This window comes from Camellia sinensis, unplaced genomic scaffold (assembly GCF_055761805.1).
Source record: "Camellia sinensis isolate YWXY unplaced genomic scaffold, ASM5576180v1 Unanchor3, whole genome shotgun sequence".
NCBI lineage: Eukaryota > Viridiplantae > Streptophyta > Magnoliopsida > Ericales > Theaceae > Camellia > Camellia sinensis.
The window spans coordinates 16,792,482-16,809,233 of NW_028129178.1; the positions used below are offsets into that span (position 1 = coordinate 16,792,482).

The 16,752-nt window shown below is 41.2% G+C and overlaps 1 long non-coding RNA gene across 1 annotated transcript; it reads left to right on the forward strand.

Moving 5' to 3' along the window:
• Window positions 1–209: 209 nt before the first annotated feature.
• Window positions 210–3,052, forward strand: LOC145816143 (uncharacterized). Its single transcript, XR_014358564.1, has 3 exons — window positions 210–379; window positions 1,277–1,315; window positions 2,787–3,052. It is a non-coding gene; the product is annotated as an uncharacterized LOC145816143 (long non-coding RNA).
• Window positions 3,053–16,752: the final 13,700 nt, after the last annotated feature.

Genomic DNA, 16,752 nt, shown 5'->3' on the forward strand with positions numbered 1-16,752 from the left:
ATGTGAGGTTAGAACCATTGGAAAGCTTATTTTCGGGGCTTCAATTTGGGCACAAGAATGACCTAAAACGGAGTCTGGATGAAAGAGTTACGCTTGTTTGAAGTTTTCATATCTGTGCTGGAAGCAGAACCGCACGTGCGGGAAATGCGGCGCACGTGCGGCGATGTGCGGGGCAGCAGCTCAAAAACGTGATTTTTGAGTCATTTCTTAGATTTTCTTTTCCTCTCTTCTTCTTCCCTCTTCCATGTCCGAAACCCTAGCTCCCAAAACCTTGATTTCCTCCACTTTTCTCAACAAATTAACCATGAATCTTGCATCAAGGGTGGAGAATAAGAGGAGATCACCACTTTCTACCGAATGGAATTCCGAAATTTTTGAGGTATGTTGGGGTATGTTGGGGTTCTATTATGAGGTTTAGAGTATGGTTTATGGGTTATGGACCTAGGGTGCCTATTAAATGAGAAGATTTGGAATAAAAAGTAATGGGTTAAGAAGATTTAAAATTGTATTTGAAATTTGTAGATTTCTTAGAAACCCTAGGTTGATTTTTGATGATAATCCATGATTTGGCCCAAATTGATAGTTGAATCATGAAAGTGATAGGTTGAATTAGATGTGCTCAAGTTTAATTGGAATTTGGTTATGTTTGAAAATTATGTTTAAATTTTGCGATTGAACTTTGTTAAATGCATTGTAAATTATGTTTTAATAAAAGGGAAATTGGGGGAAAAGATTTATTGATAATGTGGATGATATAAATTCGATTATGGAATGTTGAAATGGAATTTAAGAATTCCTTTTGAGATATGTTGAATTGTGATGATTATGTGGGATGATATTAACTATGTTGATATTAATTTTTGTGACCTAAAATGTGAAGTTTTCAAGAATGGGTTTAATCCCAAATCATTTTACTAAATATTTGTAGGCTTGCTTAGTTATTAAACCAAGAGAATGATTTAATAGGATTTCTTATGGGGAGGGGAAATGTTTGGTTTTTGGTGAAAACACTAGAAATTTAAGGAGTTTTGGGGAACATGGAAATGTTCATAAAAATCCTTTCTTTCTTTGAGTAGAAGATGAATGGGTGTAAATTCCATAATGTGTTTTGTAAGACTAGTAATCTTATATATATATATATATATATTGAGTTGGAGAAGTAGGTTTGAAACTTCATGCTGCAAAATATTGTTTGCTCTGTTTTACGTGCTTAACCCTCTGGTATTTCTGGAATTTGTGTTTGATGCCTTACTGTATAAGTTGTGTACACGTGTAGGGCATAACCTGAGAAGGACGAGCACTCCGTTATAGCACTGTGAGTAATAGTACTCTAATGCACATTATTTACCGTTAATAATGATTCTTATTAACATCTTGTTCCCCGTGGTCAATTAAGTTAACATGTATGTGGAACGAGAATTAGTGTGAACTTATGTAAACATTGAAGGATTTGGCACACACTAACATGATACAGATATCTACCTAGAGTGGATCATCAGAACAAATAATTGGATACGACTATAGGTTGTTTGTACGTTAAATAACCATTATGAAATTATGTTAAATATTAGATGAACCTCTGAATGACTCAATCCGGAGAAAGAATTGAATGTCAATAACACGATTATGTGACCCACGTTATGATGTGAATGGCTCCACTCTTATTAATGTAATGGAGCATTTACCTTCTGTTTATTGTTAATAGTGTTGTTCTATTATTGTGGGACAATTATGTCACCTTATGAGAAACCATGGGAAAATCTAAGAGCATTACTGGGTACTACGTTCTGTTTATTATTGATAATGGATACTAACACACTGTTATCTGTAAGTCAGTTGTATGGATTTATAACGAACAAGGGGAATTTAAGTGTATTACGAGATTATGGTATCTGCATATCTCTGGACTCGTTTAATATGTAATAACATTCTGTTATCTGTGAACTAGAGGTACTAATTCATGACAAACAAATGGGATGTGACTGCATTATGAAGTTCAATCTGGTAATAGTTGTTATTAGCACTCTGTTGAACATAACATAACTATGTTACCTCATGTGAATAATTGGAAGGAACTATGTGCTTTTGTATGATTTATAAGGCTGATAGCCATTTATGAAATATGAATCTATGAGGCCGAGAGCCAGCTTGTGAAATTATGAATATTTGTGAAATTATGAACTTATGAGGCCAAGGGCCGACTTGTGAATCTATGAACTTATGAGGCAAAAGGCCGACTTGTGAATCTATGAACTTATGAGGCAAAAGGCCGACTTGTGAATCTATGAACTTATGAGGCCAAGGGCCAACTTGTGAATCTATGAACTTATGAGGCAAAAGGCCGACTTGTGAATCTATGAACTTATGAGGCAAAAGGCCGACTTGTGAATCTATGAACTTATGAGGCCGAGGGCCGACTTGTGAATTTGTGAACTTATGAGGCCGAGGACCAACTTGTGAAAATATGAATCTATGAGGCCGAGGGCCAACGTGTGAAACTATGAATTCAAAGGGCCAAGGGCCAAGTTGTGAAATTATGAATCTCAATTATGAATCTATAAAGCCAAAGGCTAATTGTGAATATGTGAACCCACCAGGCCAAGGGTCAGTCTGTGAATTTGTGAACCAACAAGACCGTTCTGACATTAGTACGGAATCAGATTAACTACCTGTCTTTTATATTATATAAACTCTAATTTGCATTATAATTCAAGTTGAACATTGAGTTATTCACGTACTATTATTCACTGAGGTTATCTCACTATGTATTTTGTCTGATTCCGTAGGTCCTGCATTTGGAGGTCAGTCTCAACTTTTAATGCTCGTCTTCCTTGTTAGCCTCTGTGTGTCCAAGCATTTGGGTGAAGCCTACCCGTTTGGTGAAGTTTTGGCTTAGATTCTGATTGTCTATAATATGTTGTAACTTCTAATGTTTTTTTTTATTATACGCCCAAACACGGGCGGGGTTGTATATGTGTATGTAACTATTATTATCTGTCTATTTGTGATCCTGGCATGATAGTGGTCGCTCAATGGATGTAGCTCTTTCCTTGCATGTTATTATATAAAATTTATGCTTCCACTCAGGCCCCATATGTTATATATAACAGGTTAAGTGTCCGTTTTTTTTGAAATGGTCATGCCCAAACTTCTAGGGGCGGGTTTGGGGCGTGACACTGAGGATCACTAGCGTCTCCTAGGATCTTAAGAGTATTTCTAAACCTCTTTCCCCACAATGTCCAAACAGTTTGTTGCCTCCTAGAAGGGCGCATCTTGCAGCCACCGCCACTCCACCAGACCATGATTAGGTATACCTGTCCAATATATAGTAATATATGAGTATCAAGACTATATAGATAATCATAGAGAAGCAGAAAAAGCAGACACACTATTTGGGACCTCCCATCACTCAACCCACATTTTAAGAATTCTCTCCAATCCATATAATGTCTCACATCACTTGACACACAACACACATACTCTCTCAGAATCCACAAAGGGAATATGTACATGATAGCTTCCTTAACCTGCACAAAAAGTATATAATATATAATAATTGTTAGAACTCCATATATGTACAGTCTCACAGCCCTCAACCCACATTTGATAGAAGGAATGTCCTGGCTCACATCACTCAACCCACCACATGGCCAGTTCAAACTTGCTAATGGATAGGAAACCATTATTAAATGGAATTAATTCACACACATCCCAACCTACAAAAAAACACCCAAATTAGACAATCCCTCACTTTATGCTTACCCTCACTCAACCCTCAATGTAGGTCATCTCACACCACTCATTCTCCTCCCAGCATCATTAGCCTGGGACAGCTTCATGATTTTAGGTGGGAGGTTACATTGCATCAGAAACCAGCTTTCACCTGCAGATAAAGTCACATTTTCCATAAAAAGAACTCTACCTCTAACCATTTGGATAACAAAGTTAGTAACAATCTCTTTTGGTTTGAACACTTTACTAAAGATTCTACTATTTCTCTCCATCCAAATGTGGTACACAGTGCAAAGGAAAGACAGTTTCATGAAAACAGATTGCAAGGTTTTGCCTTTGGTGGACTTAGTAGCAAAATCAACAGTCTCCAACCAAGACAAATTAGGCCAGCTAGTATTGCACATAGTCTGGATAGCAGCCCAAATCTTAGAAGAGTATGCACACCTAAAAAAGAGATGGGAGTGGTTCGCCTCAGGTGCATGATAGAAAGGTCAACTAGGATTAGGAACAAGACCAAACATCTATAATCTATCACCAATATTCAACCTCTCATTAATGGCCAGCCACACAACAAGGCTAACCCTAGGAATAAATGGAGGCCCCAAGATCAATTTAGACCAAGAAACTTCGGGGCCCTTATCCCTCCAACAGTCCCAAGTAGAATGAATAGAGAACATACCATCAGCAATCAAGCTCCAGAAGGGGGTATCAAGAGAATCTTTGAAGGGCTTTAGGGTTGGAGTGGTAGAAGAAATCCACTATGTCTTCCATGAATTAGTGATAGGCCACTTCCAAGAATCATTGGAAATTATGGAGCTGACTTTGGTAATATCAGGTAGGTTCGTATCATACAAGATCCTCTGCCCATACCTATGCCATAGAGAACCTAGAGGGTACCAGTTATCAAACCAAAGAAACACATTTTCTCCATTACCAATTTTGAATTTGATAAGAGGGGAAATTAAATTCCTAAGAGACGGGAGTTTCCTCCAAACCCAGGAAGGATCACTAGGTATTTTTATACCCCAAAAACTCTTACCTTTGAGCAAGTAGGACTTAACCCATTGGCACCACATGGAACACTCCCCACAAGAAAACAAGAACCAGGCATGTTTAGCTATAATAGCCTTGTTCTAAACCTCCATGTCTTTAAAGCCAAAACCGCCTTCATTCTTATGTTTCCAAATATTCTTCGAAGCAATCTTGGCACTGTGCTACTTCAACTCAACCCCAGAACAAACGAAGGATCTCAGAAGACTCTCAATATCACGAATAACCTTTTTAGGAACAATAAAAAGCGAAGACCAATAAACTAAGCTTCTTTAGCTTCTAAGAACAGGAATTTTTGTAGTAACTGGAGCTTAATGATATTAGTTTGACTTAAGCACCTTATTTAAGGTTTTCTAAATCACCTAAGTCTTCGATTCTCAAGTCCAAAAGGATGAATTTGAATTTCCTTTGATTTTATTCCTATTTCTCTTTTAGTTCTATAATTGTCTTTTTTAGCTCTCAAGAAGAAAGTTTCTCTCTGACTTTCTCCGTCCTTCTACATCCTTCTCTATTTTATTCTAGGAACTAATTAACTTAGGCCACTAATGCTTTCATTAGCTTAAGTGGCCAAGTTTAGCGCAACTAACCTTCTTTAGCCTCTATGAACGAGAATTTTTAGAGTAATATGAGCTTAACGATATTAATTTAACTTAAACACCTTATTTAAGGTTTTCGAAATCACCAAGTGTTCAATTCTCAAGTCCAAACGGATGAATTTGAATTCCCTTTTATTTTCTTCCTATTTCTCTTTCGTTCCTCTAACTTCTCTTGTAGCTCTCAAGAATAATGTTTCTCCCTAACTTTCTCCGTTCTTCTTCATCATTGTAACGCCCTCAAAATAATAACATTAAACCCAACAAATAAGATAAGCGTTGATAGATAAACTAACCACCTTCTATCATTCATTAGAATTCCATTACATAAGTATTACATGTTAATCTCATAACAAAATGCCCTACGGGCTTACAGCTTTCCAAGTTAACACTTGGTTACAACAAAGAGTTCTAACTCGTTTACACATTAAGCCCTTGGCTTGAAATTACATGTAATACATCAAAAGTAAAACAACAAAACATGTCTGCCTCTAGCCTCCCAGCTATGTCCTTGGAGGTGGCATGCTTCCTGTACCTGAAAATGATGTTCCCATATAGGGTGAGCCACAGCCCAGTAGAAATACACTAAACCAACCATGGACAATGACTAAAACATTAGCAATTGATAGTTGGTCAACACTGATACAATCACATAAATTACATATTTATGTCAACGACTTACAAGTCCCAATTACTTTTCATTTTCCCTTTTTAACAGATAAGCATGCTAGCTCTATCATCATTTCCACAGATATGTATAAAAACTATATCTCACATTCAGATAAGCATAAAAGCTATATCCACATTCTACAACAGATATGTATATCAACAATATCCACAGATAAGCATACAAGCTGTATCCACACTTCACAACACTTCACAAAGATAAGCATATGAGCTCTATCTTCACTTCTCTAGACAAGCATATGAGCTCTGTCTACGGAGTACATCCCCTATCTCCTCCAAATACCTATCCGGTTTAGAGGTCCATCCCCTATCTTCCCCTAAACCGCGGAGTACATCCCCTATCTCCTCCTCTACACACAACGTATATAAACACATTGGTTCTATATACAATCACACAATACAAACAATTAATGTATTCTAGCAACTGTCAAGTTTCATAACACATTCCATTGATTAGTTTCAGTTTGCCTAATCAACATACATTGTCTACAACAATCACGACTATCCTCCACCGATAGCCCAAAGCAGTTATTTCTAAAACAGAAAATAAATGCACAAATGGATATTCAATCAACATTTCATTTCCTCATTTCTCATCAATTAATTATCCCAATTAATTAAACAATGTAATTAGGCCATTTTCCATAATTACCATTTCAACCCTTAGGTCCCATTTTCATCAATGATTCAACAATCATTCCATTTTTCTATGCCAAACATGCATCTAGGTTTATTATGAATAAAACCCCAACCTTTGTAAAATTACACAAAAGCCCCAAACCTTTACAAGATTACCAAACCAAGTCCAACATCTCAAAATACCAAAATTTAAAGACAAAACCCATAGAGAGGAGTAGGTTATCCCTACCTCAAATTCGGAGCCCCAAAGGAGATGAAGACCAAAACCAAAATGCTCCAAACCTCGAAATTTTCAGATCAAAAGGAAGCTCTCGACGATCAACACAACTTTTGTGAAGACAAAAGGTGAGTAAACGATCCTTACTAGATCAAATCTAAGAGAGAAGGGCCGATTTAGAGTGAGAAGCTCTGAAAATGGCTTTTTGGAAAAGTAAGAGAGAGAAGAGAAAGCAAAAAGTGATTTGAAAAGGCACAAATTTGGGACTTTAACCCAGTCTCCCGCTCGAGCGTAAAACACCCCGCTCGAGCGGCCACTCACAGACTTACGCTCGAGCGGCCAACCTCCCGCTCGAGCGCAGAATGCACTCGCTCAGCACTTTTGCAGAACCAGACCTCCGCTCGAGCTCCCAACCCTACGCTCGAGCGTACAACACTGCACAACAAATACTGGATGGGTGTATTCCACGCTCGAGCGCCAACATCTCCGCTCGAGCGGACAGGCCAAAGATCTGGGCAACTAGTTTTGGTTTCTAAACTCAACCAACCTGAAACAACCCACCCAACACATCCCATAACTCAAATATGAAGTAAAGAGGATGCAAACAAGATAATAGTCAACTACCAACATCTACAGACACAAGTCTGGATCACTATACAACAAGGGTAAACCCGAGATCGCTATAACCTCCCCCCCTTAAAGAATTTCGTCCCCGAAATTAAGCATAAGTTTGCAAAAACAGGTTTTCCTCCATTTTGAACAATGTTACAATTTAACATTCAACAATTCGACCCATTACCGGTCATCCCATCCCTTTAACAAGAGATATATCACAATATGTAAACAACATATGTATTTTCAACTTGCATTAACATTATGCACTATCTTTCCAATTTCAACAATATATTCAACACATATAATGTCACATTCAACTTCCATATGAGGCAAGTTCCAAATATACTTCCAATAAACCAAACATTCTCAATGTTTCACAACTTAAGACATATATAAAAGCTCTTAAGTTCAACAACATGCAAAATTTAAATACAAGATTACATATCAACAAACAAGTCCGGATATTTCTCTCGGACTTCCAACTCACGTTCCCAAGTGGCTTCCTCCACTCCGTGATGTTTCCACAAGACTTTCACCAAAGGAATGGTCTTGCCACGCAGGACTTGATCCCGCCTATCCAAGACCCGAACCGGTCTCTCCTCATACGAGGCATCCTCATCTACCTCTAAATCGCTCCAATCCAGCACATGTGATGGATCTGGCTCATACTTCCGAAGCATACTCACATGAAACACGTCATGTACTCCGGACAACTGCGGCGGTAAGGCTAACCGATAAGCAACCTCACCTATCCTCTCAAGGATCTCAAAAGGACCAATAAACCGAGGGGATAACTTCCCACTCTTTCCAAACCTCATCAAGCCTCGCCTAGGTGATATCTTCAGAAAGACATGATCACCTACCTCAAACGCCAAAGGCCTCCTCCTACGGTCGGCATAACTCTTTTGTCGACTCTGGGCTGTAACAAGCCTCCTACGGATAAGCTCAACTTTCTCCGTCGTCTCCCTAACCAACTCCGGACCCAACAAAGGTGCATCACCTACCTCGGCCCAACAAACTGGAGACCTACACGGTCGGCCATACAAGGCCTCAAACGGTGCCATACCGATGCTAGACTGAAAACTGTTGTTGTAGGCAAACTCTACCAATGGCAAGTGCCTCTCCCACGTCCCACAGAAGTCCAGGACACAACCCCGAAGCATATCCTCGAGGATCTGAATAGTACGCTCGGACTGCCCGTCAGTCTGAGGATGATAAGCCGTACTAAAGGTCAACTTAGTGCCCAAGGCACTCTGCAAACTCTGCCACAACCTAGCAGTAAAACGAGGATCTCTATCTGAGACGATCGTCACTGGGACCCCGTGCAATCTCACTGCGTCCCGAATATACAAATCGGCAAGATGATCTACCGAATCTCTCACGCGCATAGGAATAAAGTGCGCCGACTTAGTCAACCGGTCTACAACTACCCAAATAGCATCACTACCCCGCTGAGTCCTCGGAAGACCTACAACGAAGTCCATAGTGACATGCTCCCACTTCCACTCGGCAATAGGCAAAGGTTGCAACAAACCCGCTGGCCTCTGATGCTCGGCCTTCACTTGCTGGCAAGTAAGGCACTTCGATACGAAAACAGCCACATCTCTTTTCATACCCCGCCACCAAAACTGGCGACCCAAATCCTGATACATCTTAGTACCTCCCGGATGCACCGCAAGGCGCGAATGGTGAAACTCTCGGAGTACTTCCTCACGGCAAGACTCCGGTACAAACAAACGGTCTCGGCATCTCACACTCAGGTCGGGATACACCGTCAAACCTTTCTCAACTTTCCCACTGGAGATCTTCTCTCGGAGGGCTTCTACCTCAAGGTCACCTCTCTGTGCCTCTAACACTCTAATCACAAGTGTAGGCTGCGCAACAACAGAAAACAAGGCCGCAGCCTCGATAGATTCGCCCAGTAGCAAATCAAACTCGCCAAGTGCTCCCAACATCTCCCATTCCCGGATGGCTATACAAGCTACATCACTAATGGTTTTCCTACTAAGGGCATCGGCCACAACATTGGCCTTTCCCGGATGATAATGCAACTCAAAATCATAATCCTCGATGAACTCCATCCATCTCCTCTGCCTCAAATTCAAGTCTCTCTGTGTAAACAGATATTTCAAACTCTTATGATCCGAGAATACCTCGAACCTCTCACCATAAAGGTAGTGCCTCCAGATTTTCAAGGCAAAGATCACAGCTGCTAACTCTAGGTCGTGTGTGGGGTAATTCTTCTCATGTATTTTCAACTGACGTGAGCCATAAGCTACCACTTTCCCCTCTTGCATCAACACACAACCCAAACCCTCTCGTGAGGCATCACAATAAACCGAGTAACCCAACCCTCTCTCCGGAATAATCAACACCGGTGCGGTGGTCAATCTAACTTTCAGCTCTTGGAACGACTTTTCACAAGTCTCACTCCACTCAAACTTGACTCCCTTCCTAGTCAGTCTAGTCAACGGTGACGCTAACCTGGAAAATCTTTCACAAACCGACGGTAATACCCAGCTAATCCCAGAAAACTGCGGATCTCAAACACACTCTTAGGCTGTGCCCAATCTTGCACTGCCTCAACCTTGGATGTATCAACAGACACCCCTTCCCCGGATACCACGTGGCCTAAGAACTTGACTTCCCTCAGCCAGAACTCACACTTCCCAAACTTGGCATATAGCCTATGGGCTCTAAGTAACTCAAGCACCACTCTCAAGTGTGCCTCGTGCTCCTCCTCGGTAGGCGAATAGATAAGAATGTCGTCCACGAAGACGACCACAAATCGGTCTAAGAACTCCCGGAAAATCCGGTTCATCAAGTCCATAAAGACTGCCGGTGCATTGGTAAGCCCAAATGGCATCACCAGAAACTCATAATGGCCATACCGCGTACGGAATGCCGTTTTCGGAATATCCTCCTCCCTGACCCTCAACTGGTGGTAACCCGATCTCAAGTCTATCTTAGAGAAACAACGGGAACCCTTCAACTGGTCAAACAAATCATCTATACGGGGCATAGGGTACTTATTCTTAACCGTAGCCCAATTCAACTTCCGGTAGTCAATACACAATCTCAAGGCCCCATCTTTCTTTTTAACAAAGAGGGCCGGCGCTCCCCACGGCGAAACACTAGGGCGAACAAAGCCCTTATCGAGCAATTCCTGGAGCTGAACTTTCAACTCAACCAACTCCGCTGGAGCAAAACGGTAAGGTGCCATAGAAATCGGCGCCGTACCAGGCACTAAATCAATAGAGAACTCTATCTCTCGGTGAGGTGGCAAACTAACAAGATCTTCGGGAAAGACATCCGAATACTCACAAACCACCCTCGGTAATACAACCTGGGTCTCACCACTTTCACCACTCTCAAAGCTAGCAAATAGACTACTAAGCTCACTTCGCCCTCGCGAATCATACCCCGGTGGCAAAACACTACCAACCCGGTCTCCCAAGAAATGGAACCACTCCCCGCTCAAGGTACATAATGTAACCCTCTGGCGGTAGCAATCAATAACAGCCCGGTATGACGATAGCCAGTCCATACCCAAAATAACATCAAAACCCTTCATGGGCATGACAACAAACGGAAAAGGAAGCCTATAGTCGGCGACCTCTATATCACATCCTCTAACACCCTGTTTCAGGATCAACTCACCGCCCAAAGGCGATACCACACAAATAGGAGATGCTAACTGTGCTAACTCCAATTCCAAAACAGATGCAAATGCAGCAGATACAAAAGAATGAGATGCACCCGTGTCTATCAACACATTAGCAACCGAGTTGCAAAACAGAAAAGTACCTCTCACTACTGATGGAGCCGGTACTAAATCCTGCGCGGTAACAGCATACACGCGCCCCGTAGGCCCCTGGTCTACCTGCTCGCCTCTCGGAGCAAAAGACTGCTGCACAGACTGGGATGACAAAGCTCCCGGATTGGCCCTCGAGGCCTGCACAGACTGAGCTGGCTGAAAACCCTGCGTCTGCCTAGAACCAGACGCTCCCGAAGTGGCACTCAACTGTGGGCAAAACCTCTTCATGTGCCCAGGTTGTCCACACTGATAACAAATCAAGAGCTGCCCCCTGCCCAAACTCTGACTCTGCGGTCTAGCTGAAAAAGAAGCAGCTTTCTGACCCCCACCCTTCTGCGGGCAAACTGAAACCTTGTGACCCAACTGGCCACACTTGTAACAAGTGAATTCCCCCTGACCACCTCTCCCGGAGCCTGCACTCGGCACTGGGAAGGTCGATCTAGCAACACCACCCTGCGACTGCTGAGGGTTAGAACCCCTCTGCCTCCTGCCATCACTCTGACTATCCTGGCTCCTCTTGGAGCCTCTCTGACCCTCATCCTCCTCCTGCATCATAAGCTCCATATGAGCTGCAGCATCCACTAGGTGTCTATATTCTCGAATATAAGACCCACCAATTCTCAACTTGAGGCCCCGCCTCAACTTCCGCTCAAACTCATAGCAACGGCGTTCCTCAGACGCCACCAGTTCAGGTGCAAACCTGGACAGACTGGTAAAAGTAGCCTCAAACTCGGCCACTGACAAGCCTTGCTGATTAAGCCGGCTAAACTGATCCCTCAGCTTCTCCCTAGCTACTGCAGACAGAAACCTCTCCTGAAAAGCATTCACAAATGCCTCCCAAGTCCCACCAACACGAGCCTTCTCGTATTTCCACCATTGACCCGCATCTCCCTTCAGCTGGAAGGATGCCAAGGTCACTTTCAGTGCTCCGTCCTCGATGCCAAGCATCTCAAACGTCTTCGTTGTCTGTTCGAGCCATTCATCTGCCTTAAGCGGCTCTTTAGGATCCCCGATAAACTCGTCCGGATTACACCGAAAGAACTCCCTCTTCAAGAAGGAAGGCCCTGCCTCAGCTGCCTGATTCTCAGCCCTAAGAATACCCAAAGCTCCTGCTATCTCTCTGGCCAAGGCACCCATAGCCTGCTGACCCACTGGCTCGGCCACATTGGCCTGCCCAACTCCCTCCTGCACTGCCGGAATCTCACCCGGTAACGGTGCTTCCTGCCTCGCAGGTCTACCACGCCTAGCACCTCTTCCTCGTCCTGACATCCTAATAAAGGCAACACAGAACGTTAGCACATTCATAGGTGTGCCGAAACTAAACACTCACGTCCTAATGCATGGACAAGTGTAATTCACTCCACATAAGCACATAAACACATAAGCACTTACGAATTTCATTTCCGGATAATGATAGTCCCAAGACGTTACTAGAGTTCCGGTTAGAAACAGCATTGATCAAGTGCTTTTCCAACAAGACTTCCAGAAACTCAAGGATCCAATCAACATCCCAGAAATTAAATCCCATACCCACATAGTCACATAAGCATGTTATCAAGTAAGCACATAGCATGTGATACTACATCTAAGTCTCTATCAAGCGAGACAAACCCATTGTGATACTAATCACTTCCCACGTACCCAAAGTATTCGAACCCGGTACGCTCTGATACCAAGTTGTAACGCCCTCAAAATAATAACATTAAACCCAACAAATAAGATAAGCGTTGATAGATAAACTAACCACCTTCTATCATTCATTAGAATTCCATTACATAAGTATTACATGTTAATCTCATAACAAAATGCCCTACGGGCTTACAGCTTTCCAAGTTAACACTTGGTTACAACAAAGAGTTCTAACTCGTTTACACATTAAGCCCTTGGCTTGAAATTACATGTAATACATCAAAAGTAAAACAACAAAACATGTCTGCCTCTAGCCTCCCAGCTATGTCCTTGGAGGTGGCATGCTTCCTGTACCTGAAAATGATGTTCCCATATAGGGTGAGCCACAGCCCAGTAGAAATACACTAAACCAACCATGGACAATGACTAAAACATTAGCAATTGATAGTTGGTCAACACTGATACAATCACATAAATTACATATTTATGTCAACGACTTACAAGTCCCAATTACTTTTCATTTTCCCTTTTTAACAGATAAGCATGCTAGCTCTATCATCATTTCCACAGATATGTATAAAAACTATATCTCACATTCAGATAAGCATAAAAGCTATATCCACATTCTACAACAGATATGTATATCAACAATATCCACAGATAAGCATACAAGTTGTATCCACACTTCACAACACTTCACAAAGATAAGCATATGAGCTCTATCTTCACTTCTCTAGACAAGCATATGAGCTCTGTCTACGGAGTACATCCCCTATCTCCTCCAAATACCTATCCGGTTTAGAGGTCCATCCCCTATCTTCCCCTAAACCGCGGAGTACATCCCCTATCTCCTCCTCTACACACAACGTATATAAACACATTGGTTCTATATACAATCACACAATACAAACAATTAATGTATTCTAGCAACTGTCAAGTTTCATAACACATTCCATTGATTAGTTTCAGTTTGCCTAATCAACATACATTGTCTACAACAATCACGACTATCCTCCACCGATAGCCCAAAGCAGTTATTTCTAAAACAGAAAATAAATGCACAAATGGATATTCAATCAACATTTCATTTCCTCATTTCTCATCAATTAATTATCCCAATTAATTAAACAATGTAATTAGGCCATTTTCCATAATTACCATTTCAACCCTTAGGTCCCATTTTCATCAATGATTCAACAATCATTCCATTTTTCTATGCCAAACATGCATCTAGGTTTATTATGAATAAAACCCCAACCTTTGTAAAATTACACAAAAGCCCCAAACCTTTACAAGATTACCAAACCAAGTCCAACATCTCAAAATACCAAAATTTAAAGACAAAACCCATAGAGAGGAGTAGGTTATCCCTACCTCAAATTCGGAGCCCCAAAGGAGATGAAGACCAAAACCAAAATGCTCCAAACCTCGAAATTTTCAGATCAAAAGGAAGCTCTCGACGATCAACACAACTTTTGTGAAGACAAAAGGTGAGTAAACGATCCTTACTAGATCAAATCTAAGAGAGAAGGGCCGATTTAGAGTGAGAAGCTCTGAAAATGGCTTTTTGGAAAAGTAAGAGAGAGAAGAGAAAGCAAAAAGTGATTTGAAAAGGCACAAATTTGGGACTTTAACCCAGTCTCCCGCTCGAGCGTAAAACACCCCGCTCGAGCGGCCACTCACAGACTTACGCTCGAGCGGCCAACCTCCCGCTCGAGCGCAGAATGCACTCGCTCAGCACTTTTGCAGAACCAGACCTCCGCTCGAGCTCCCAACCCTACGCTCGAGCGTACAACACTGCACAACAAATACTGGATGGGTGTATTCCACGCTCGAGCGCCAACATCTCCGCTCGAGCGGACAGGCCAAAGATCTGGGCAACTAGTTTTGGTTTCTAAACTCAACCAACCTGAAACAACCCACCCAACACATCCCATAACTCAAATATGAAGTAAAGAGGATGCAAACAAGATAATAGTCAACTACCAACATCTACAGACACAAGTCTGGATCACTATACAACAAGGGTAAACCCGAGATCGCTATAATCATTCTCTATTCTGTTCTAGGAACTAATTATCCTAGGCCACTAATTGTTTCATTAGCTTAAGTGGCAAAGTTTAACTCAAGCTAGCCTTGCATAGCTTCTTGGAATGAGAATTTTCTGAGGAATTGTAGCTTAACGATATTAGTTTAACTTAAGCACCTTATTTAAAGTTTTCCAAATCACCTAAGTGTTCAATTGTAAAGTCCAAATGGTAAATTTGAATTCTCTTTGATTTTGTTCCTACTACTCTTTCTTTTTTCTAAGTTTCTCTTCTTTCTCTCACGAAGAATGTTTCTCTCTAACTTTCTTTGTACAACTCTATCCATTTCTATTTTGTTCTAAGAATTACATAGCTTAGGCCACTAATTGTTTCATTAGCTTAAGTGGCCAAGTTTAACTCAAAATAATTTCCTTAGCCTCTAAGGAAGAGAATTTTCCGAGAAATTGTAGCTTAATGATATTAGTTTAACTTCTTTTTTTTTTTTGGGTGAATAAGACATAAAATAAAAATAGAAATATACACAAGTACAAGGGGCATGCCCCAGGCCCTAACGACAGCTATACAGTAAAATAACGCCTAAAGACATCTAAAAAAAATAGGCCGACACTGAAACAACAGCAAAACGAAGCCATGATAAGACCAAAAGCAAACCAAAGAAAATCAAATCGATATTAAAGACTAAACTATGTTCAGGATTCGCATACAAACTAAATGTGAAACATGAACACAATCCAAGAACTCAATACTGATTCGAAAGAAAACACACACAAATGACAATTCCTATGCACAACCAGCAAAGGTAAGCAAAGCAGGTCGCCAAGCCAGAGGAACAACCATATATACAAACCAAAAAGGAGTAGCAATAACCAAGAAAAGACTAGTAGCAAACATGAGGCGCCTAAGGCAGCTATCACTATCAACGGCCAGAATCCAATTGTCTGCAAGTAATACTGCGAGCACTTGATCCAGCGACAACCTGACCGGCGACAGAATATCCAGCCACCAACTTTTGTATCAGCAGTCTTCACATAATCAAAAAACCATAGATTCTCATATGCCTCAAGGCCTTCTTCTATGAAAATAAAACTTTGGTATTCACAGTAGAAGAAAGCCTCTTGGTAGAAGTTCAGTAGAACCTGCATAGTGCAACTCAAATGCTTACATCCAAATGAAGAATAATAACCATACATCGGTAACAAGAAAATAAATCCCACAATATAGGACCTCACTTCACTTAACCCACAATTTAGGAACTCACACCACTCAATTAAAGCTTCCTTATCCTGCAAACAAAATTGTACTATATATATATAAGCATTAGCAAAAAATCATTTATGAGGCATGATGTCACTCAACCCACTAGTAAACAACAAACCAATATATTCCTCACATCTCTCAACTCTCAACCAGAATCAATTAAAGCTCCATAACTATTGTAAAATGAGCAAACCATTAGGAAATACAGTTTTGCTCTCCTTCACTCAACCCTCATGAAGTGAACTCACATCACTCAGCAGCCCTCCCATTCCTGAAGGATTGGGGCTTCAAAACTATCTCAGGCAAGTTCCACTGAGATAGGAACTAGCTATCACCTATTGATCTAGACAAATTGTTAACAGACAGCAATTTACCTCTAACCATGTGAATAATAGATTTTATAATAACCTCTTTAGGTTTAAATTCTTTATTGAATATTCTATTATTCCTTTCAAGCCAGATGTGGTA